A 26,048-nucleotide genomic window follows, 5' to 3' on the forward strand; every position below is an offset into this window, starting at 1 on the left:
GCTGCAGAGGTTTGCAGACTCAGCCAGCTCCATCATGGGCACAACCCTCCCTGTCATCGAGGATATCTTCATTAGGCAGTATCTAAGAAGGCGGCACCCATCATTAAGGACCCTCACCATCTGGGACATCCCCTCTTCACATTACTACCATAGGGGAGGAGGAACAGGAGCCTGAAAAGCCACACTCAACATTTCAGGAACAGCTTGAGACATCAGATTTCTGAATGGTCTATGAACCCACAAGCACAACCTCGTTATTCCTCTTTTGCACTATTTATTTTGTGTCTTATAGTAATTTTTATGCCTTTATATCTTGCACTGCAGCCACAAAATAACAAATTTCGTGACAAATGTCAATGATAATAAACCTGATTCTGATTGAGTCATTGAGCAATACAGCATAGATACAGGCCCTTGGGCCCAACCAGTCCATGGCAACCACAGTGCCTTCCCAGCTACTCCCAACTTCCTGCGTTCTGCCCATATCCCTCTAAGCCCCAACCCTGTCCAAGTGCTTCTTAAATGACACCATTGTGTCATTTGTATTATGACATTATGGACACTATTGAGTCTTGTATTATGTCAAACAAGTTCCAGTACTTGATTTTTCCACTGCCCTCATTTACGTCTCCTTCACACAGATCAGGTGTGATTATAAAAAAGGCATTCATCACTCTCTCTTAGATGGAAACAACAGCATTTGTATCACTTGGACAATCTTGGTCTTTATCTTTGTTTCCACCGCCTCTTAACATAGAAGAAGTGTTCCCTCACTTTTCCACGAAAGGAAGTAACTCTGTTTCTCTCTCTACCAATGCTTCCTCACATGTTGAACATATTCAGCATTTTCCATTTTTACTTAAAATGTTTTATGTCTCTCACTGAATGTTGCTAAAGAATCAGAGATTTCTAAGTCAACCACCTTCATTGCAGGTAGAATACTGATTGAGAACACTATTCTGGATTTGTCAGAAGCATGACTGCACACAATTTAAAAAGAAAATGTTGTTGCAATGTTCTCAACCTTTGGAGTAACACTGCCTGCTAACACTGATAGATTTAAATCCAATGAAGATAAGTCAGGTATAGTACATTACCCGAAGCACTACTGCCTTGCATCATTGGATGATGTGGGTAAAGTCACATCAGGGGAATTACAATTGAAGAGTCTCTTTATGGTTCATCACAGAGTAGAAATATGACTGCCAGCTAATGCATGCAACAGCAGCAACAGCAATGGCAGTGAAAACATGCAGAAGGGAAAAAACATGTTGTAAAAAATATGTTGTGGGAGGCTAGAGTGTCAGTTGTGGGTAACTTCTATACACACAGAACATTCCTGTTTATTCAGGTGGTTGACTTCATTGCTAACAGTCCAGCAAATGGGCTCTGTCAATAGTCCTTTAATTAACTGCACCGGTTCACAGTTTCATATGAGGATCAATGCACATGACACTTCCCATAAGCCAGAGGCACCAGTGGCAGCTCTGACAAGGAACAGGTTTCTCCGTACCTTTGCCTGCTGAAAGCAGGGACAAAGGGTTATTGAGACTGTCTGAGAGCCGGTTTAGTTGGTGTTCATTTGTTGAACCCCAGTGTCTCTGCAGCCTCCAACTTCCTACCCTCTCCCAAGCACTTCTGTTCTTTTGACCTAAATTGCCTGTGACTCAACACTCCTGCCCATCCGATCACTGGTTTCCATTTCCAGATGACTGTTTCATATTCTGGAACTCAAGTCGAGTTTCTTGTCACGTGCACAAGTATGGTGAGGTACAGGTACAGTGAAAAGCTTGCTTGCGGCAGCATCACAAGTACATAGGTTCAACACAGAACAACAACACAGAACATATATTATCCATAGATTTTACCATACAGTAAAGGAAAAAAAAGATTGTGCAAAATAACATATTAGTGCAAAAAAATACCGAGACAAGTCCATGGTGGTGCAAGAGGTGGTCCATAGTGTTTTGTTGCTGAGGTAGGATTACGGTTGTGCAGGTTGGTTCATGAACCTGATGGTTGTAGGAACGTAGCTGCTGCTGAACCTGGTGGTATTGATATTGGTTTATTATTGTCACTTGTACTGAGGTACAGTGAAAAACTTGTCTTTCATACAGATGGCACAGGTCAATTCATTACACAGCGCAGTTACATTGAGTTAGTACAGAGTACATTGAGGTAGAACGATTATAGTAAGGGTAATGAGTAGATCTGTAGAGAGCAGCTTGCAATGAGTCGCCACGTTCCGGTGCCATCTGCGTGGGACTTCAGGCCTCTGTACTTCTTGGCTGATGGTATCAGTGAGAAGAGGGTATGACCCAGATGGTGGGAATCCTTGATGATTGATGCAGACCTTTTGAGGCAATGGCTCCAGGAGATGCCGTCGATGGTGGGAGGGCTGAAACCAAGATGGACTAGGCCACGTCCACTACTCTCTGCAGCCTCTCGCAATCCTATGCGTTGGAATTGCCACAAATGGGAACTCATTCCTTAACTCCCTTGGACTTGTTTTGTCCCATCTTACATAAGATTGCTTTCTCAAAGAATACCTCTGTCACCAGGTCATAGAGCATGGAAGCAATCCCTTGCCAACAACTTACACTGATCTGACACTAATCCCTTTTATTGTCCCCACATCCCCATCAACTCCTCCCAGATTCTATCACTCACTTACACACAAGGAGAAATTTATAGTGGCCAATTGACCTACTAACCCACACGTCTTTGGGATGTGGGAGGAAACTAGAGCACCCAGAGGAAACCCACACAGTAACAGGGAGAACGTGCAAACTCCACGCAGACAGCACCAGAGATCAAGATTGAACCTAGGTCGCTGGAATTCTCTCTGTTGCACCACCGTGCCACTCCTTCACTTTTACTCCAGACTTGAAGGGTTTTTCTGTAATACTTTCCTCAGTAAAAGTGCTTGATGACTGTAAGTTTGTTCTCAGTTCTAAGTTATGAGTGAGCCAAAGGGTAAACGCAGTGAAATTTTGTTTTGTACTGACATCAACTCACAACACTTAACTGGGCAGTTCTGAACTGAATTTCACAAAGTAACTTACCACTGTCTGTACACATCTGCTTTCAACACACCTTATCCAGTAGAAATATAATCCCAGGGCATTTATAACTGCCTCTACAATTGTATCACCGTTTGCCTGCATGATTCCCACCTGCTGCCACTATAACTACACACTTCTGTTACAGTTTGGAAGTGCCACACTCCAATAGCAAAGTCCTCGTGAACTAATGCAAAACAGGCTGCGATGATATCATTACAAACCCCGAGTCAATTCCATCTTAAAATGCTGTACCTCCCTGTCCCCAAGCCAGTAAGATATCTTTATTAGTCACATGTACATCAAAACACACAGTGAAATGCACCTTTTTTTGCGTGGAACATTCTGGGGGCAGCCCGCAAGTGTCGCCACGCTTCCGGCGCCAACATAGAATGCCCACAACTTCCTAACCCATGCGTCTTTGGAATGTGAGAGGAAACCGGAGCACCTGGAGGAAACCCAGGGGAGAACGTACAAACTCCTTACAGACAGCGGCGGGAATTGAACCCAGGTCACTGGCGCTGTAAAGCGTTACACTAAGCGCTACACTACCGTGCCTGCTCATTAAAATCTAGCGGGATTGGTTCCAGAGGGACATCAGAATACTATTTCAAGTGTCTCAGAAGTGTGAGTGCTCAGCTCATAGGGATCTTTGCACTGTTTCCCATTTATGAATTTTCAAGGGGATTTTGGGTTCCGAAGTTCAATCAGGTCCTTGGGGATGGGGGAATGGGTGCAAGTGACAGTGTTGTCTGGGGCTGAGTGGTTGACAACGATCATGGATTACAACCTGTTGTGAAGCTTCTGGGGCATAGGGTGGTGGGGACCGTTAGGTTATTGATGGGGGAGGGATGTCAGGCTAGGATTGCCAAAGTCTGGGGGGAGGCTCTGGAATGATTGCAGATCAGTATGTTGAGGGTTGGACCCAAAATGTGGAAATAGGTCATTAAAATGAAAGTGCTCAACATCAGTTGGGGGTCTTAGTGTTGTGCAGACACCTGCTCATACAGTAACACTACTATAATCTGCTATCTGAGTGTTCAGAAATCCTGACAGTTCAACATCTGGCTCACTCATTAGTCCGAAGTGTAAACCAGAGGTCCTCAGAATGAGCTGGGGTCCGCGTCGAAACATATCAGCTGGAACTCACCAGATACTATTTCTCACTTCCTTTGAATTCACTGGGGCTCAGTTTCCCACTGCCTTTATACTCACATGTAAAAAAAAGTGATTTGAACTATTAATCGGAGTAACATGCAATACTCCAGAAAATCTTTTGTCCAGCACCTCTGAAGTCACAAGGCTGCTGGATTATCAGAGTTTTACTCTAATGCTACCAAGACTTGGCTGTACCAGGAGAACCCATTTACAGGCACATCTCCAAGCAAGATTATATAGTTAATTTAGGAAAAGATTCTCAACTAGCAGTTTAACCAGTCATGTACGAATTTCCGGAATGTTCTGAGTCAATAAGATCAAGATTTCGGTTAGTGTCATCTGATTTAGTAAATTCCAACACTGTGGACTTTATGGTATTTTTCTACCACCTGTATTCCAATTAATCAAAGAAGTTTATTTCCAGCTGATCAAACCAGTTCATTAATTCCAATATTGATGTGCCAAGTCAACGTGAGGGAGAATGATGTCAATCTCTGCGCATCCAACATCTTAGCTGGATTTTAACATGAGTCGCAAGAACAGAATACAGGAGAATGGGAGAGGTAGATCACTCTGCCCTTCAAGCCTACCCCACCATTCACTGTGATCACAGTTCATCTTCTCCAAGTTTCAACTCCTAAAGTGAGTGCCTGGTTGAATTTCTAGAGTGATGTGATTAAACCCAGAAATGACCGCAATCACATTTCTCTCTAGAGAGGAAGTGATTTTCCTTCACATAGCACTGTAACAAAACAGTGCTAAGTGGTTGAATTTCTTAATATTTGGTCACTTTGGAATTCCAAGAAACTCACCAAAACCTTTAAATTTTGTGCTTTAAAGAGAACTTGGCTGCAGTCGGCTGAAGAGAAAACAACTGCTGTTAAAACGTCACCTCATAATTCAACCAGCAGCCTATACAACAAACTAAACCCCAGGTATTTCCAGCAATTTGCAACTCCCTAATAAACATGATAAGGCCAATTTTCTTCGTTTTCACAGCTGGCAGGGATGTTTGCCCAGCAAATGCACACATAGCCAGATAATAACTCAGAAAAGGTCTCAGTATTACAGTTTGCTCCACGAATGGCAGGGTTTTCATCCTGCAGAGTAACGATTTTGGATAAGCGAAGGGGGTGATGTCCACACATTAATTCCAATATTGCGGTGCCAAGCTAATGAGCATGTCCATTTAATTTGAACTAAACTTGTCTGATTAGCTGGGATACAGATGAGAGAAAAATACTGTGAAGTCTACGGTGCTAGAATTTACCAAAAGAGATGACGTTAATCAGAAATTCGCCATCAAGGGTTAAACTGCTGGTTGAGAATATTTCCCTAAGTCAACTGTACAATTCTGCTTGGAACCAGGAGAACTGACAATGATTCATCAGCAAAAGCATAACTTTATCATAAGTTTTACATCAAACATTCAAATATGTGCTGTCTGTTATTTGCTGCAGAGTACGACGTAACTGCCATCTGAAACACTATCTCCCATTGCTTTGCATTTGATTCAGCAGACATTACATGGGAGCACTGACCCATCAGCTTTGGCCTGACAGTGCACCTCTGGGTGAGGTAATTTGATGGTGCTATTAATGCAGGAAGGTGACGTGAGTAGCCCCAAACCACAGCTGGTTTTCTTCCATTCTCCCTTCCCCTACCCTGCCCTGTCCCTGCCCCTTTCTCTCTCTTAGTTCTTTCAACAGGAAGTTGGGAATCTCATGCTGTTCCTGACCTTGCAGCGTGCAAGTGATGGCGACACCTTCTGACAGGTCCCTTTGCAAACATTGATGAAAGAACACAAAAGGTCGTGGCCCACAATTACAGAGGTCAGGCATGGGTCAGAAGGTTCACAAGAAAGCCAGCTAGTTTGCCTAGCAAATATAAAAGTGCAAATGACCAGCCATTGTTTGTGCTACTGCTCCAGATAGCATCACTGGCAGTCTAAAGTAAATAGTGTCACTCACAGTGAATGCTTTACTGAGCTGACCAGGTGGTACCCATAATGCTCTGCATGATCAACCTGATGCAGTAAGGTTGATCTAATCACAGGTCAACACCAGACCATGCAGGTGTAATTAGGTTATAAAGCAATAGCTCTTTTGTGAATTGTTGTTTTTTCCTCTCCAGAGGGACCACTCATAAAGTGCTTTACAAAACACTGTCATTTAAACCTCTTCCCTCCACCTTCCAAAATAGTTTACTTCCATTTTCCTGTCAAGGGCTTCCTCCATATCAAACATAACGTGATCTTTTAAAATCAGATAAGTTGATGCAGGAACACTTAACACTGATCCTGTTACAATGATCTTAACTCACTTTGCAATTCATTTACTCTGTGGTTGCCATCTCTGAAGAAGCAGGAAAAGATACCGGGAATGTGGTTAAAAAGTCAATGATTTATTAACAGCCAGTTCATTTATGCTCAGGTGTGGCAGTGTTAAAGGCATAACAAGCTTGTTATTTTATTTCATTACTTTATTCCATCAAAAGATGTTTTAAAACATCTGACCTGGAGCATAGATTTCTGGGGTCTACAGATAGAATCACTGGCCAGTTTAAAATTGTGGCTTCTCTATTGTGAGAGACTGCTGGACCCTTTGCATAATTTACATCGTTGAAGTGTCTAAAGGGGGAGGGACATCCTGCTAAAGGATTTGAATGCAGCTAGAAAACGGATGGCTTCAAATAAAATGCTTCTGGGAAGGTTTGTGACAACCAATACAGATTGAAAGATGCATCAAAAGATTTTTGTTTGCTTTTGGATTTACTTTTTTTTACAAAGCCAGCTAAATTCTGCATTTGAATTATTACTCAAATTTCTGTTAATGAAGACTTCTTACGAGTAGTCACCATGGTGTTCCTTTTTTTTGACGTATATTACTTACTCTCCAGCACCAGGTTATTTCTGTCATCAACACCCACCTCTGCAATGGATGGAGTACAGAGGAATGAAAGAATGACAGCGAATACAGAGCAATGAAAGATAAATGATCAAACACAAGTGATTAAACTATTATTGGGGACAAAAACATGGGGAAAATATTTTTAATAAATAGAACTGACAACTAAATAGAGTTATACTGCATTGGCATTCCAAACCCTCATTGCACTGGTGAGTGTTTGATGTGTACAATTACCAATTACATTTGTTGAGGGATTCAAATTTGAGATCCACATTCCTAGTTAAGAACATTAATCTCACAGCTGTTCTGACTTCCTTTTTCGTTCCATGCAGTTCTTCAAGTCCAAACTCCCTGAAAGGTTAGAGGACACCAGAGAGTCAGCCAGTGTTCAAATGATAGAAAAGTCCTCTATTAACATTTTACACCTTAATTTTTAATAAATGATTCACTCCACCTGTTTGTAATTGTTGAGAAATCTTCCTGTCCCCCGATTAATTCTTGTGTTTTATCAAGTGACATTAAACCTACAATCAGGAGAAAGAAAATCTCGCATTTACGTAGTGTCCTTCATGACCTCAGGACAGCCTTAAGTGAGGCTGCAAGGGGGAATTGAAACCATCGAAAGAAGATTGAAAAAGAGTTACTGAAGATGATGGAGAAAGAAAAGGAAGGAAACATCACGTACATCTGTTTATGAAGGCTTGCGTGTGAACACACCCATGAGAATCCTTGTTCATTTCAGCACTATGTGAAAATCATTGTATAAGTGTACAATGCATAAGTAATAATTACAGCAAAAGACCTGTCTGAGCGAGCAAGAAATGCAGTAATAATTGCTTCCACTGCTGCTGGGCTGCAGTACCAGACTCAGGAATAAATCCTACATTACAGTCCTTGTGACTAGTCCACTTTCCCTCTTTAAAAATGTTTTTGGTAAATCCTTAGTCTTATGGTAGGAGCATTTATCAATATTAACAACTACTTCATCAGTAACTGGCAAGGCAAAACTTTGAAATGCACTTTCTTTTTGTTACTTTTTCATGCATTACCCACACCATGCAATCTGCCTCTGGCAGGACTCCACCCTTACGTTTCAAACTGAAATTCAACTTTGTCTTACACATTCAATATTTTTTTTGTTAAGATGTTGAAGCTTTGGATGATACACTTATTGTCTATTTCCATGCCCTTTGCCACTGCCCAGAAGCATCTCCCATGATGCTCCATTGCCATCACTTTCTTGGGCCTATGTTACTGGGGCCCCACAACTCCCCCCGGCCCACACACACACCCTGGTGTCCAGCAGTGTTTCCCATATGGTGACTGGGCCTCAGGCAGTATAGTGCGGTGACCTTGCCCCTGCACTCCCCTCTCAGCCTTCAACAAAGTTGGGGATGAAAGCTCTTGCATCATTGAAAATTGCCAGTGACTTTAATAGTTCTTAAACATTTACCCAGGACTTATTTCATTTTCAGTGACTCATCCCCAGTAGTTCTGGTCAGATTTAATGGTGAAAGTCATAATCATCTAGCCCAATGTGACCTTGCACCTTATTGCACTGCACTTTCTCTGTAGCTGTGACACTTTACTCTGTACTGTTATTGTTTTTACCTGTACTACCTCAATGCACTCTGTACTAACTCAATGTAACTACACTGTGTAATGAATTGACCTGTACGATCAGTATGCAAGACACATTTTTCACTGTACCTTGGTACAAGTGACAATAATAAACCAATACCAATGTAGAGACTTCTATATTTTTAAAGAGATGATCTTTTCTTGCAGACCCTTCGTGAGGAAATTCAGCAGGCTAGAGAATGGAAGTGCAGTGCTGTGTCTGTTACCAACATTATCATGTCATTGACCACAATATCACTCTTCTTGACTCAATCTATTGATCTACTACTGAGGGAGTGATACAATAGTGGGTACATAAGGAGTTATACCAACATAATCATTCTCCCTCTATTAATCTACCACTGAGAGAATTATATATTATTAGGTGTCGTCTTTTACATGAGTAGTCCCACTAATGTTCTGAGCAAGAAGGATATGAAAGAACTCTATCTCAACAATAAAACATGATTAAAACAGAATGTCACATTGATGCTTGTGGGAGCTTGCTGTGCACAATTCCCTTCTGCATTTCCTGCATCACAACAGGGACAATGCTTGTTTTCAGTCATTCAGCAGTAAAATACAAGCTTTTCTATCTTCTTCAAAATGACACATTTTTTGTTTAGTAATAGGGAAAGAGTTCCTGATCTGAGTTAGTCAGCACCTTACAATGGATTTAACTCAATGGAGTCCTTTTGGATTAATAAGTAAAAATAGTAGAAATTTATTATTGGTTGCATGCATCAAATGTTAATGTACTATCAATTGCAATTTGTACACTCCACTTCTGAAATTCAATAAGCTTGATGTCAATCAAATCAAGTTTTAGAAGCAGAGTACAGTAGGTTACAACTGCTGCTTCATTGAACAGATGCATGCAACCATGGACGAACTTCTACTCCATACAGTCTTAAAACCAAGTCGTTAGGAAGGTTGCCAGTATAATTTCCAATGTGTGCTGCAATAGCTGTTTGCATTCAGTACAAAGTGAAGATTGCCATCTCTGGCTTTGGCTCCTTAGATTTAGGATAGGGAAAGAAAGAGTCACCCGGACATCCTGCTCTCAATTGCTACCATGAGATCCCTGCTGGAAAAAAAACTATGTGAGGATGATTGGCTGTGACACATTCCAGTGGCTTGTTGAAACTCATGCTTTGGCCCAACACAAAGAAAGACCTCTTCAACAAGACACTGGAGCGCAGCCAACACCATGCAACTGGGTGCCTTCATAAAGAGAGAATTGGAACAAAATAAAACTGTCAGCTTCCAGTTACATAACACATTGTGACTGCCAACCTCCTTGTACTGAAGCTAAGTTCTCAGAGCAGATGAGATATTCCCTTGATAGTCAAGGACTAGAGGGACACAGACCATAGGATTAGTTAGATTGGCATCATGGTCAGTGCAGACATAGTGAGCTGAAGGGCCTGTTTCTGTGCTGTACTGTTCCATGTTGTATGTCGTGAACCCATTCATGCAACAGCGTCATCTTGGTGCAGCTTGTGGAAGTCAAATAAAATGCTTTTGAAATAAGAAAAAATGACTTTGAAATAACAAAATATAATTAGTGTCACAATTGACTAATTTCAGTGATTTCTGTGACACAGATAATGGTGTTGGAAGATTAAAACCCATTTCAATGACCATTTTCAGGTTCCGCAAAATGGGCACAGAGTGCTAAAAGCAACCAGAGCAGCATGCCCTTCTGTTCATTGGTAATGATGCAATCTCTCCTGGCACGCCAGGAGCGGGGTGGGGGGGGGGGGGGGGGGGGGGAGGGGATGGAGGATGGTGGAGGGGGAGGTGGGGGATGCTCAAAACAGAAAGAACAGAATTCAGAGGGCTGGAGGAAGTGTTAGTGTGACACATGATGTAATTCAGCAGGCATTTGCTTCAAGAGTTTCTCACAATCAATCAAGTCCAGATTAAATCTTGACAGGCACCAATAAAGGGAAAAAAAGAAATGAACAGTTTAAACCCTTATTAGGAAGGCTTGGGATGTACTAGGCCAGTGTGAGAATTCAAACAGCAACAGCAAAGAAAGTTTTCCCTTATTTTGTTTGCTGTATGCTTTTGTGTGTGTGTGTGTGTGTGTGTGTGTGTGTGTGTGTGTGTGTGTGTGTGTGTGTGTGTGTGTGTGTGTGTGTGTGTGTGTGTGTGTGTGTGTGTACTGATCAAACACCTGTGTAGCCTAAGATTCAGGTTCCACCCAATTACAAGCTGACAGTCAGTGCATGCAGTAATCCTAGCTATTTACCTCTTGGACCCCCATCAGCCAGTCAATCGGCCCTAATTGTAAGTTGCGTGCTTTGCAGTAGTGGCATGTGGCGACAGTCAGTCTGGTGGGGATAAAGCTGTCACAGAAATAGAACACAGCGACCAGGTACCCAGGTGGCCTGTAAATGCTTGCCGGGCTTTTGTTCATCCTAGCGTCTGTGATGCAAAGGTTGCCCCTTGTTATTAGCTTGAAGTGCAGAATAAATAAAGTTCTATTAAAGTATACCTGTGAGGACTTGAATATTTTACAAAAGAAAAGCCTGATTGTTCGTGTGAGTGCCCTACCTGTTTTGTTTAAGTGGAGGAGGATTCTCACAGATGCTTCAGTAATTAACTCCTGCACATTTGCAGTAGTCAGTTTGAAAATAACACCAAGTAGAGTTCAGCAAATGGTGAAATTCTGTTCTAATTTATAAGGGTAATTAATAATATTTGTTGAGGGAAGAGGGAGTAAAGTTTTGCTAAACACATTGGCTTTGCTATCATCTATGCACTGCAGTATACAGTCATTTTTCCATCCTCTTATATCAAATGTGAAGTGATGTTAAATTGTATGACCTTCCAGTGTTAAGAGGGCCAGAAATTAGGGTAATGGCTGGATCTTTTGATGATGAAATTCCATGAGAGGCAGATGCGAGGCTTTCCCTGACTGGACGAGTGGGATGTTTGAGTATCTGAAAATTTGAACATTCCCAAACCCAAGAATTACTGCAACTGCTTTGCTCAAGACCACAAGAAAACACAGAGAGTTGTGGACGCAGCTCAGTCCATCACTGTGCCTCCTTCCATCAGGCAGAAGATACAAAAGCTTGAAAACACGTACCACCAGGCTCAAAGACAGCTCCTATCTCATTGTTATAAGACTATTGAACCGACCTACTGTATGATAAAGGTGAACTCTTTACCTCACAATCTACCTCATCATGGCCCTTGCACTTTATCATCTACCTGCACTGCATTCTCTCTGTAACTGTAACACTATATTCTGCATCCTGTTATTGTTTTTCCCTTTGTCCTCTATGTACATATGCTTTGAAATGAACTGTATGGATGGCATGAAAAACAAGTTTTTCACTGTATCTCGGAACATGTGACAGGAATAAACCAATTACCAGTTACCAATGACCAATTCAAATCCTAACCAAGCCATCATGGAGTAGTTCAGGTTTTACCCAAAAGCCTTCAATGCTAGCTATTTATTTTCTTTATTAAATAAGGAGGCCAATAAAGATCCCATTTGTTCAAGGAGAGTGAAAATTGGCAGGGCCAATAGTAGAAATCTCAGGTGAACTGAACCCAACACTTAAAAGAGTGCAACTTGCATTTACATCACAGCGTTACATGGTCCTAAAATAGATTATGGTGAATGAAACAACAGAGGCTATTTTCACATGGCTCCCACACACAGCAGTCTGATAATGATCAGGTAATCTTTTTTAGTGGTGATGATTAATAAGTATTGGCCAGGACATTGGGGAGATTCCCTACTTTCAATCTAAGTTCTTCAATGGAATAATATACATACACCTGCGAGGATGAATAGGACCTTATCTTCAGAATGACACCTTTGATGGTGCAGCACACCCTCAGTACTGTATTTAAGTGGCAGGTTAGGCTTTTGTTCCCCAGAGTTTGGAATGGGTCTGTATATATTTGGCCTTGCCAGTTCACAATTCCAATGAATGTAAATTAAAATCCTCAAAACATGTTCAAGACCATCAAACACTCAATTTTTTTGATAGTAATCAGGAACAAAAGTGTACTTGGAAGTGATCTAAAATGTAAACATTGAGGTTTTGCATTAACCATTGAGACACTTCACCACACAACGAATTAAGAGGAGGCAGTTAAAGATCATTTAAATTTAACATTACCTTTTCCACATACCAAGGGCGAATGTAACCTAAATTTCTCAGCCACGTGGTCATGTTGCTAACATTGCCAATTTAACCCGTTTCTATTGACTGTATTTTCCAACAAATAATCTGTACCGGCGCTCTCTCATGCCTTCCAGCCAGAGGAAAGAAGCAGGTACCAGCATTATCAAGAGGGGAGAAAATCCTGTTTATGTTACCTGTATTGAATAGTTTACAGCTGCCCTCCAAAGCAATGTGGCATTCTTCAGTGGTTTTCCATTGAAATGTTTTTACCTTCCATGCACTCTGGTGTAACAAATTGTCTTCCCTTTGGTGATGGGCAGGTTCAAGATTCAGATTACCACATCCTTTGTTTCTGACAGGAAGTCAGCTCTGGTGTAAACTCTGATGAAAAAGCCTGATAACATGTTAAAAACCTGTTGAGCTCCAATCTGAGGTTTAATGATAGATGTGTCTCTTCTTATGAAGAAAACAATTCATCTCCTTCCCCTAAGTATACAATGGTGTAATATCATGAAGTGCACTAGTTTGATCTGCACTAATGATTGCAACTCCCTAAAAGCTGTTTTCTTTCTAACTGTTACAGTTAGAAAGTAATTTGCTTGATGAGAATATATAACTAAACATTAGGTTTTAGTGAAATAACAGAAAGGCTCTGTGATTATTTTTGAGAAGCACATTATGAATTGGGTCTCAAGTATGATAAGGTTAAGAGACAGGCAAAGGCTCACTACAAGGGGGCAGAAATTTCTCTTCAGTCATATGCATTAAATGTGTAATGTCATAACATATGTGAATTAAACTGCTGCTGAAATTCAATTCCATTGAAGCCAATGGAACATTATAGGTTGAATACATACACGGAGGATGAGTTTCTTCCATTTGTCAGATGTCTGGTTATAGCTGTGACCATGTGCATAATATTTTACCAATCTTCTCTTCCTCCACTTTGCCCTGCAGACAGTAAACACATTGCATTCAAAGTTCCCATCACTACTCAAGAAGCAAGTATTTTAATGAGATCAAATTCAGTCTAATTTTACAAGAAAAATAATTTTGAATGAACTTACTGTCAAGGGAAAGATTAGTGTAAGGATATGGACTTTACGGGCAAATTATTTGTCATACACATATAGAATTACCGTGGTAGTCAGTAGGTTTTTAGATTGGTTAACCTCAGGTCAAGGCTTTTCCGTAATTCCAGCAGCCTTTCATTTAAACAATTAGAAGTGGATGTGTTCTTCTGATCTAGAGTGGACATTCCCATTAAAGTATCCCAGCAGCACAATTCAGAAGGCTCCTGACTTTGGCTGCCAATCAGTTGCTGCTGAGTTAAAATTGAGCCTGTCTCTGAAGAAGTTTAATGGTTAAGTATTTATTGTACAGGATATCATCCCTGACAGCAGGAGATGATGAGTTCCTGGGCCAAAAGTTAAAGTCCTTGAGAGATTCCCAAACTGTTTCGTTGACAAAGGAATTGAAGAAAATAAGTGGGACTTTTAAGAAAGTATAAGAGGCTGGCTTTTATTTTAAATCTACAAAAATTGAAATGGTACAGAACACCCCTTCTATGTATGTATTCTGGAATAAGATTTGTTTGTGAATTCTGGATTTACCCATTTGTATCTTCAATATTAAACCTGCTACTGTCTTGTCTTCATTCCATCAAAGGAACTTGTGCTTTCTGCTGCCTGATCTCTAAGATGCGAGAGCACCTTCTGAAGTTTTTGTGGATCACAACCTCTAAAACAACAGCAGGGCACAGTGGTGTAGTAGTTAGCATAACATTATTACAGCGTCAGCGACCCGTGTTCAATTCCCACCGCTGTCTACAAGGAGTTTGTACGTTCTCCCCATGTCTGTGTGGGTTTCCTCCGGGTGCTCCCATTTCCTCCCACATTCCAAAGACATATGGGCGAGGAAGTTGTGAGCATGCTATGTTGGTGTCGGAAGTGTGGCAACATTTGCAAGCTGCTCCCCAGAACACTGTACGCAAAAGATGCATTTCACTATGTGTTTCGATGTACATGCAACTAATAAAGATATCTTACTTATGGATTCTGACTTGATCATTAGCTCTTTCAGCATTGAGGGGGTATTGCAGTACTAAATGGCCCTAAGTATTTCTGGTTCTCTTCCTCTCCCACTCCTTGTTTAAGGTATGCTTTGAGCAAGCATTATGATCCATTTTCTAAAGTCTCCTTGTGGCAGTCAGTGTTACATTGTGTTTGGTAACATTCCGATAAAGCACTCAATGACATTTTGCTACATTAAAAGGTTATATAAATTGATACAGTGGTGGGCAAAGGATATAGGAAGGATATGAGAAAAAAAATTTTTGCACAAAGATGAGTTAAAATTGTGAATCCATTTAAGAATAGTAGAAACAGAATCAATTTGTGCCTTCAAAAGGGAATTGAATGGGCACTTGACAGAGTAACTTGCAGAGCAAGGAGCAGAGAATGTGACTGACAGGATTGTTCTTCTAAGAGCCGGCATAGACTCAAAGGGCTGATTGCCCTCTTCCTGTAATCCTGTGATGCAGTGATACCATTCTAAAAATCATAAACCCAGTAAAGCCAGCTGAAAGTATTTAAGGAAATAATAGAGGACTAACAATAATGAACAAAAACCAAAATAAGAACATTCTAAATTGTAATAGTTAATCATCAAATTTCATCACCTATTGACTTAATAACTGAAGAAAAATATTTAGATACAGGTTCATTGAAACTGATCTTCCAGCATTCCACAAGGAAAACAACAAAATCAATAAATTCTTCAACTCTTTACATATATCTATATTTTCTTAACAGAGGCAAATGATTAACAAACCTGTAAAAACCCAATTTCAATATTATTGGTACCCTGTATAAAGATGTTGATAAATATATTGCACTCGATGGCCATTGGGAGATCACAACTCAGTTACTCTGGAGACCCAATGCATGCAGGAAAGATATTAGCTGCTGATTGATACAGACAGTCAATTAGTACTTCAAAGGGAAACTGGTTTCTTGTTTTTCCACACAGAAGATAGGATAAAGGATTCCCGTTTGATGCCTTGTAATCCCTGTTGCTTCTATAGTCACTGAGACAGCATGATATCAGCAGACTTGTGAGTAGTTGGAAGAGCCATGCATTGCTTCGTAATGGAAAGGAAGCATTCAGACTTCGGTACTCTTCTTGGATTTTGCAACATGCTACCATCAGCACCCAACCAGTTCAGAGACCAAAGTCATCATTCAACTTAATCAAGAAAGACCTTTATGTAAAGAATAAACTATGATATTCACAGTTTAAACATGATTTTATTAAATCAAAGCACTTCAAAATAAATCTGTAAACCTCTGATACTTACTGAAATTGTCGTGTATCACAACCTTCAAAACAACACCAGTAGATTCTGACTTGATCATTAACTCTTTCAGTGTTGAGATGTATTGCAATATTAACTTGAAAATAAAGCTTGGATTTTTCTCTTGCTAGTTTTGAGAGTTTGTTTCAGTAGCAATAGTCATTGTGTAGAAAGATTGATTGTCAAATTAAAGAAACAGCTATTCAGAACTGTCTGCCTCTTTTTTATTGTCCAAAAATCAGCTAGTGTGGTCTAGAATGGTGCTCCATTTGTGCAATTTTGCTTTGTTTTTAAAACAACTACCCACTGCTCTTAAGACACAATTGGAGTCATGGTATCAGCAGCTCAGTGAAATATTGGGAACATAATGCAATGACTGTTGCCTGCTCCTATTAGTGGCTGTTCCTGCACTGACATCTGGCTCCAGTTGGCCAAAGAGGTCTCCAATATGAGGTTTGTATGCTTTTGACACAAATTGTCCCAACGCACCAAAGCACAGTTGCTTCAAGATATCAAAATATTCGTTGCGAGCTTCAATGGAAAGCACAAGAAACTCATCCAAACCTAAAAGTGTGAAGTTTTTGCTTATTCTGAGAATTCTGTACGTTGTGATTTTCAGCCAGTTCTAACTTACAAGTACTGAATGTACATGGAAAAGAATCCTTGTATTAAAAGACAGTCATGATCTGCCTTTTATCAGCTTTTGCCACAGCAACAACATTAGAGAAGATGAACTACTTGAGGATAATTGTCACATCCAGAATGAAAACTCGCTATTATGACAAAAGTGTCTACAGAGCAAGTTTAATTATATTTCACAATTACTTGTAAATGCACTGGTCTCTTCAAGTTGGCAATAGCTGGCTTCTCCCTAACAACTGTACTCCAGTGCAGTATTATTTCCAAATTGGCAACAATGTGGTAATTTAAATATAGAGACATGCAGCCAGGAACCCATATTTATTGTGGCAGATATTATTCTTTTCTCAACTATTGCTGGCAGCGCAATACATGGAAAATCTGAGCCAATTTTGAAAAAAAGATCTGGCCTTCATGTATTTCAGACTTAACGTGTTACTGGAGACAAAGTCCATAGACAGCACAGCCCCAAAATGCTTCCAAAGGACAATTGATTTGATTCTGTTATATTTCATCACCTTATTGTTGTCCATTTGTTTCTTCCATATAACTGTAATTTCAAGCTACAATCTTGACTCCTTACACATATAGTACGCAACAAGGTCTAATTTAAGATTTTCTGTTCATTATCTAATCTATGTTACTGCGCCTGTTTACCTTATCTTTACCACATTCTCCATTATCATACCTTTCCTCACTTTAACTGACCAGATACTCTCACATGTCTGTGCCACTGTTGCTTCATTTATTCCCAGTGGAAGTGGAGGAAAATAATTCAAGGACTGATGTAGGATTCCTGGTGTGGTTGGACAGGATGTCATCAAACAGAGGGCCTCTTATAACCATCCTGTCACACTGCTCCCAGCGTTGACATCACACTGTTCCAATGACTGGAGAAGCAACAGGGATCGCAGGACATCAAACAGGAAAACAGCATAAGAGATTTACAAAGCTTTAATTTGAAATGCTTTAATTTGAAATGCTTTGATTGAATAAAATCAGGTTTAAGCTGTGACTGTTTTTGAGGTCTTTATTTATTAAGTGGAATGATGCCTTTGATCTCCACACTGGGTAAGTGCTGACAGTAGTGTGTTGCAAAATCCAAGGAGAGTGTCAATTAGTGCATGCGACACACCAAAGAGCCTTTGTTGGTCAATGGCCCCCAAATTATGATATGAAAAGAGCAGACTGCTCTCAAACATAGTGAAGTGTTTTGGCTCATAACACATTCCATGACCCACAAGTAGATCTGTTGCTATTACATTTTCAGATAGGCTTGAATTTTCCATATTTTATTATAGAATGAAAGTCAGTACATCATTTTCTCATGGATAAAGTCATGGCGAACAAGATTTGTGTACCCCAAGTTGTGCTACCTTTGAACATCACTACTTAAGGTGATATAATCCAAGTTTAAGCCAAGCAGTACATAGCCAAGAAATATGCAAGAAAAGCTATCAAAGTAAATAAACCATAGAAGGCAATCTCAGGAGGCAAACTTTGTTCATGAGAATGGCCAATATCTACATTACAGTCCAGATATCTTTAACTGGTAAGCAATAGAGAGGGAAATCTCTCAACATAGCTGCATTAATGAAAAAGGATCAATATGGAAAGGCTTCACACTCCAACACCCACAAAAACTCCTTTTAATCTCCTTTCAACTTTAATGGTGTAAAGTAGAGAGAGCCTCATTCACAGTACCAGTACATCAGCTTAAATGATGGGAGGAAGAGCAGGCTGCATTGAAGATGGGGGCAAGGGTTTCATCTTGAACAGAAGTAGAGGCAAACAAAAAAACAAGTGGGACATTGCTGCAGGTTTCCTCGTAAAATTATCAGACAGGGAATAGTATTCATCTTCCAGCAACTATCCAGCCACACCACTGCTAGTGTTGAATATTGCAGTGATGGTGGTATCAGAGAATAAAAGGATTGTACTCCCTAGACACATGGGAAAGGTGTGCATGATGTTGCTCCTGTGATTGGCCTCAAGCTGTACCTGGATGGAGTGAGTTCTATTTCTGTTGATACATTATTATGTTTTCAAGACCATGTATGTATATTTTATCATGCTCAACAGGAGGCTGCCATTGCTCTCTTATTGGTTGGCTGCTAATGTCAGTGATGAAGGTAATGCACTATCGTGCTCTGCTACAGAGGGCACTAGGTTACTAGTGTAAATTGCTTCAAAAGGGTAGCCAATGTGATCACAATGTAATAACCAATGCAAAGAGCTAACAAGGCAGCAGTACAAAAGATGATCACTAAGTGGAAATCACTAGTGCCAAACACATTCTACAATAGGAGTTGCATATTGTGCCTTCCTTTTAAATTTTGGTTCCAATAAAATAAACAGTATCAAATTTGGAGTGTGGAGTATAGAGTAGATGTGATTATATTGCACATTTAGCACACATCACTGATGACAGATTTCAACTCCCTTAGTTCCGACTGTTTGTCGAGTGGCTCTTGCTCTGCCCACCCTTCTTCAGGGAGACCTTTATGCACCATGTGCACAAGGGATTTATGCAACCATAACACAATCCATCCTCATTTCCATTTTCTTTGTTTCATGTCCATTTTAGGGGCAAATCTGATCCATTTGCAGTGAAGTCCACAATAGCACCACCTTCATGCAGCTGTGAATTGATGCTTGGGGGATATGCCTCCTGTTGGAAGTTAGAGAGAGCAAGTGATGTTAAAGCTCAGAGCTGGTACATCTTTAAGGGTCAACAGTTTACCCATCTGGTCCAGAACGCAAGATGGTACATTCACAGAGATTTGGAACAACCTGTCTGGTGGAGCTCCAGTGTGGCAGAGGTCAAAGTAGTATCTCAGGCCTAAAACATTAACTCTGCTTCTCTCCACAGATGCTACCTGACCTTGAGTGCTTCCAGCATTTTGTTTTTAATGTCAGATCTCCAACACCTGCATTTTCTTTTTTTATTTCCCTCTTATGTCCCCAAGCTGGGTATTGGAAAGTCTCAGCCTAAATGTGACGACCTTTTCAGAATGATGAGTGGGACAAATACCATTTTAAAAACATTGGAAGTATGACACAGGCAACATTAATGGTCAAGACTTGCTTTGTCCTCACCTATGTGATAGCTTATGGTGTGGGGCACCCAAGACATTGCCAGAAGAGATGGAGCCAGTCCAACTGAGGAACTCCAGTAGGCTCTGTATTTTTTCTCCAAGACTACTGTTTAAAGCAGACATGAGGGGAGTATTGCATCTAAGGTCTAGAAGCTGAAGGGGGATTGGGTCCCTGTTGGTTGGGCAATAGGAAGATTTCTGCTAGCACTGGTTACACCAAGTGACTTGCCTGGTACTACAGCAGTGAACCAATGTAGTTGGCACACTTGCTCAGGTGGAAAGTAAGATTGAGCTGAGTGAGGTGAATGACTAATATTGAGCTTCACCCCACTAATGATCCATCACCCACCACTTATTCATTCCCCTCAGGTTTCTTCAGTTTAATTGCAATCCCAGCCTAATCCAAGCCTTCCTTAAGTTTCTGTACTCTAATATCTCAGCTGACATTATGGAGAAAGTCCATTTGGCCCACCATCTCTAGGATACTGCTCTTCCCATTGTTACTTCTAACTTCTACTTTCCATCACTGCCATCTATTTCAGGGATCCATGAAAGGGAATGTGGGAAAAGTGCTGGCCCACACACTTTCAACGTGGGACTGAGACTAGATTTGGTAGATCTTCCTGACCAAATGGGCAAGTGATCACTTAGCTGTGGAAAGAAGGTGCTTACACAACCTACATCCATCCCCCTCCATTATCTGACCACCCTTCACACCTCTCCCAATGCATTCTGCAACACTTGTTCCTCTTCATGTTTGGCCAAAGAAAGGAGCAAGGAAGATTTGTGATAATTGAAGAAAACTGACCCAAAGGCAACAAGGCACATGCTGTGATCTTAAAGGAGCACATGGAGTCTGAAGCTGTAAGAGCAACAGGTCTTTACTCAGTGCAAGTGAACAAAAGGGAAACTTGGTGGAAAAATCTTCCTAAATTTAAAATGTTGAGTTTCTCAACCTTAAGTAGAAAGATAATTGCAGGTGATCAAATTCATTATCTATAGTTACAAAGCAGACTTTACCTCTATTTTGAGGTGTGGGCATATGGTTTCAAACAATTACACATTTACAAATAGGAGCACAAGATTATTCAAACATTGTACAAGTTGTATGCCAATATTACAAAAGCTTCTGAGAACAAAATCCAGACATCTAAAACTAGTACCATGGTATTGTGAAGGATGGCTCTTTGGATACACAAACACCAAGTATTGATTGACAGAACAAATGACTGTGCCCATGTTTAATGAGCCAAGTAGCAATACAGACAGTCTGGAAACTCCCTTGATCTCATTCCTTGGTTGAATTCCAGGGCCCCCTTTATCTATGTCACAATGCCACAATCTCAGTGCTTCATGTCTGCTGCCTGGTTCTAATGTCTGGACTTTTAGAACAAAGAACACTACAGCACAGTACAGGCCATTCAGCCCACAATGTTGTGCTGACATTTTATCCTGCTCTAAGATCTACCTAACCCTTCCCTCCCACATAGTGCCCACCCCCATTTCTCTATCATTCGTGTGTTTGAGAGTCTTAAATATCCCTAATGTATCTGCCCCCACAACCTCTGCAGGCAATGCATTCCAGACCCACCACTTAAATTACCCTGACATCCCACTTATATCTTCCTCCAATCATCTTAAAATCATTCCCCTCATGTTAGCCATTGTCACCCGGGGGGAAAAAGTCTGATTGTCCACTGGATCTATGCCTCTACCAAGTCACCTCTCATCCTCCTCTCCAAAGAGAAAAGCCCCAGCTCACTCAACCCATCCTCATAAGACATGCTCTCCAATCCAGGCAACATCCTGGTAAATCTCCTCTGCACCCTCTAAAGCTTCCACATCTTTCCTATAATGAAGCAACCAGAACTGAACACAATACTCCAAGTGTGGCCTCACCAGAGTTTTATAGAGCTGTAACATTACCTCGTGGCCCTTGAACTTAATACCCCAACACTCCATATGCCTTCTGAACAACCCTATTGACCTGCATGGCAACCTTGAGGGATCTATGGATGTAGACCCCCAAGATCCCTGTTCCTCCACAATGTTAAGAGTTCTGCCATCTACCTTACATTCTGCCTTCAAATTTGATCTCTTGAAATGCATCATTTCACACTTATCCAGGTTGAATGCCATCTGCCACTTCAGTCCAGGTCTGCATGCCATCAATATCCTGTTGTAATCTACAGCAACCTTCTACACTATCCACTGCACCACTAACCTTGTATCATCAGCAAACTTATTAACCCACCCTTCCATATCCTCATCCAAGTCATTTATATATTTAAAAAAAAAATCAAAGAGCAGGGGTCCCAGAACAGATCCCTGCAGAACACCACTGGTCACTGACCTCCAGGCAGAATATGCTCAATCATGTGCTTTGTCACATCCTTAGAATTCAATCAGGCTCGAGGCACAACCTGCCCCTCTCAAAGCCATGCTGACTGTCCCTAATCAGCCTATGCTTCTCCAAATGCCCATAAATCCTGTAAGAATCTTCTCCAGTAATTTGCCCACCACTGAAACAAGACTCACTGGCTGGTAATTCCCAGGGTTATCCCTACTCCCTTTCTTTAGGAAATGAACAACATCTGCCACCCTCCAATCTGGCACTACTCCTATGGCCAGTGAGGATGCAAAGATCATTGCCAAAGATGCAGCAATCTTTTCCCTTGCTTCCCGTAATAACCTTGGATATATCCCATCCAGCCCTGGTGACTTATCTATCCTAATGTTTTTCCAAAAGTTCCAGCACATCCTCTATCCTCACATTGACATGCCCTAGTGTATCGGTCTGTCATATGCCATCCTCACAGTCAAGGTCTCTCTCTGGTGAATACTGAAGAGAAGTATTCATTAAGGACCTCCCCTACTTCTTTGGACTCCAGCCACTTTTCCTCTTATCCCTGATCAGTCCCACCCTCACTCAAGTCATCCTTCCATTCTTCTGTGTGCAGAACACCTTGGGGTTTTCCTTGATCCTACTCGCCAAGGCCTTCTCATGCCCCCTTCTAGCTCTCCCAAGTCCATTCTTAAGCTCCCTCCTGGCTACCTTGTAACTCTCCAGAGCCCTGTCTGATCCATGCTTTCTAAACCACAGGTAAGCTTCTTTCTTCCTCTTGATAAGACATACTACAACTCATGTCAACCACAGTTCCTTCACTACCATCCTTACCCTACCTCAATGGAACAAACCTATCCAGAGCCCCATGCAAGTATTCCTTAAACAACCTCCACATTTCCACTGTGTACTTTCCCAAGAACATCTGTTCCCAATTTACACTCCCAAGTTCCTGCTTAATAGCATCATAATTCCCCCTCCCCCAGTTAAGTATTTTCCCATATCATCTGCTCCTATCCCTCTTCAAGGCTATAGTAAAGGTCAAGGACTTATGGTCACTGTCTCCAAAATGCTCTCCCACCGAGAGATCTGAAACCTGATCAGACTCATTACCTAGTACCATATCCAGTATGGCCTCTCCTCTAGAGAGCCTGTCCACATTGTGTCAGGAATCCATCCTGGACACACCTAACAAACTCTGTCCCATCTATCCCTGTACAGTAAGGAGGTGCTAATCAATATTAGGGAAAGCTGAAATCATCTATGACAACCACCTTGTTATTTTTGCACCTCTCCAAAATCTGCCTCCCGATCTACTCCTCAACATCTCTGCTACTATTGGGGGGGGGGGGGGGGTGCTCTAGAATACTCCCAATAAGGTGATTGCTCCCTTCCTGTTTCCAACTTCCACCCACACTGACTCAGTGGATGATTCCTCCAGGACATCCTTTCTACAGCTGTGGCTGTCCCTGATCAGCAAAGCCACTCCCCACCTCTTACCTCCACCGTCCCTTTTGAAACATCTAAACCCCAGAATATCCAGCAGCCATTCCTGCCTTTGCAACATCTAAGTCTCTCTAATGGCCACCACATCATAGTTCCATGTACTTACCCATGCTCTATAAGCCTTGTTCCTGATACTTCACATTAAAGTAGACACTTTAGCCCATCCAATTGACTGCAATTTTGCCCTTTCAACTTTCTCAGTCTTTTTGCACTCTGCATCACTTGTACACTAAATGATGCAACCTCTGACCTATCATTCTGGTTCCCATCCTCCTGCCAAACTAGTTTAAACCCTCCCCAACAGTTCTAACAAACCTGCCCACAAGAATATTAGTCCCCCTCTAGTTCAGGTGCAACTTTTTTTTTTAAATACAGGTCATATCTTCCTCAGAAGAGATCCCAATGATTAACTAATCTGAAACCCTGCTCCCTGCATCAATTTCTCAGCCATTTATTCATCTGCCAAGTTATCCTATTCTTAGCCTCACTGCACATAGCACAGGCAGTAATCCAGAATTTACTACCCTTGAGGTCCTGCTTTTCAGCTTCCTCCTTAACTCCCTATATTCCCTCTTCAGGGCCTCATCTCTTTTCCTACTTATATCATTGGTACCAATATGTACCATGACCTCTGGCTGTTCATCCTCCCCTTCAGGATGCTGTGGGCCCAATCAGAGATGTCTCTGACACCTGGGAGGCAACATACCATCCAGGAGTCTCTTTCACATCCACAAAGTCTCCTGTCTGTGCCCTGCCCCCCACTACAGAATCCCTTATCACTACCACCCTCATCTTCTCCCCCTTCCCTCTGCATGACACAACTGGGCTCAGTGCCAGAAACCTGGTCACTGCAGCTTTCCCCAGTAAGTCATCATTCCCCCCCCCCCCAAAACAGTATACCTGTTATTGAGAGGATCAACCACAGGGATACTCTGCACTACCTGTCTATTTGCCATCCTTCTCCTGACAGTCACCCAGCTACCTGCCTCCTGCAGCTTCAGAGTGACTACCTCCCTGTAGCTCTTGTTTATGTACTCCTCAGTATCCCCTAAGAGCCGAAGGTCATCCAGCTGCAGCTCCAGTTCCCTAACACACTCTGCAAGGAGCTGCAGCTGGATGCATCTCATGCAGATGTAGTTATCAGGGAGACTGGAGGTCTCCCAGAACTCCCACATCTCACAAGCTGAACACACCACTGACCCTGGAACCATTCTCACTGTCCTGGCACTAAGGGAAACACCATATCAAAGAAAGAAAGGAATTTAACAGACACTTAACTTCATCTCTTGTATCAAAGCCTCAGCTCCCCACTCTAAGACTGGCCCACTCACACAATAGCTGCCCTGCTGATACCTGCCTTCCCTTTATTTGCTGAGGTTAATAAGCCAGTCAACTGGTAACAATTTGCAAATGTGCCTCGTTTAGACTCCACAAGCTCAGGCACAGAGACTCTCCTCTTTGCAAAGGTCCTGTTCCAAATCCTGACTCTGCAAGGTGAGTCATCTCTTGTTTCCCAGTATTGATGGATGTAACACTTCCCCCTCAATGTAGTTGTGGCTGGGGTTTCAATGTAGTTTACTTAATATTGCACTGCTGCCTGCATATTTGGCCAATGCATAAGAGAATGTCTTGTAGTCATGTCAGTTTCCAAAGCATATCTCTTAAGTGGTTCCCTGCCTTGGGCATTTGTTTATGCAGCTGCTCTTGTAATTTCAAAACCATAATCTGCTTGTGGATTACATTTGGAAGTAATATGAAAGCCTGCATTAATGAAAGCAATGATTACTATATGTCTTCTGACCATTGATCACTACCCCTTAACACATCAATGAATCTTCTGCTGTCTGAAATCCAGAGAGCAAAAGATCCTGTGACACAATATGTCTGATTGAGGGAACTCCTTTTGCACACTTAAGAAAACCCCCTTCAACCTTAATCCTTATTTTACATTACACTAAATGAGGATAGCATTTATAAATTGAAGGAAGTGAGGGGGTGGGGGAACAGGTTGATGTCATATTTTGATGAATTTGATCTTTTCATTCAGACCCCCAGTACAAGCACTTGACAGTCAGCCACAAACTGTTAAGCTAACGTGTTGGGAATCGGGATAGCCAGCTACTAGCATGACTTTAACCTTCCACCCACCCCGATCCTGGTAAGCAAAGAGCTTAAATTCAACCCTTCTGAAGTGTTTGAT

Source organism: Pristis pectinata, chromosome 11 (assembly GCF_009764475.1).
Source record: "Pristis pectinata isolate sPriPec2 chromosome 11, sPriPec2.1.pri, whole genome shotgun sequence".
Taxonomy (NCBI): Eukaryota; Metazoa; Chordata; class Chondrichthyes; order Rhinopristiformes; family Pristidae; genus Pristis; species Pristis pectinata.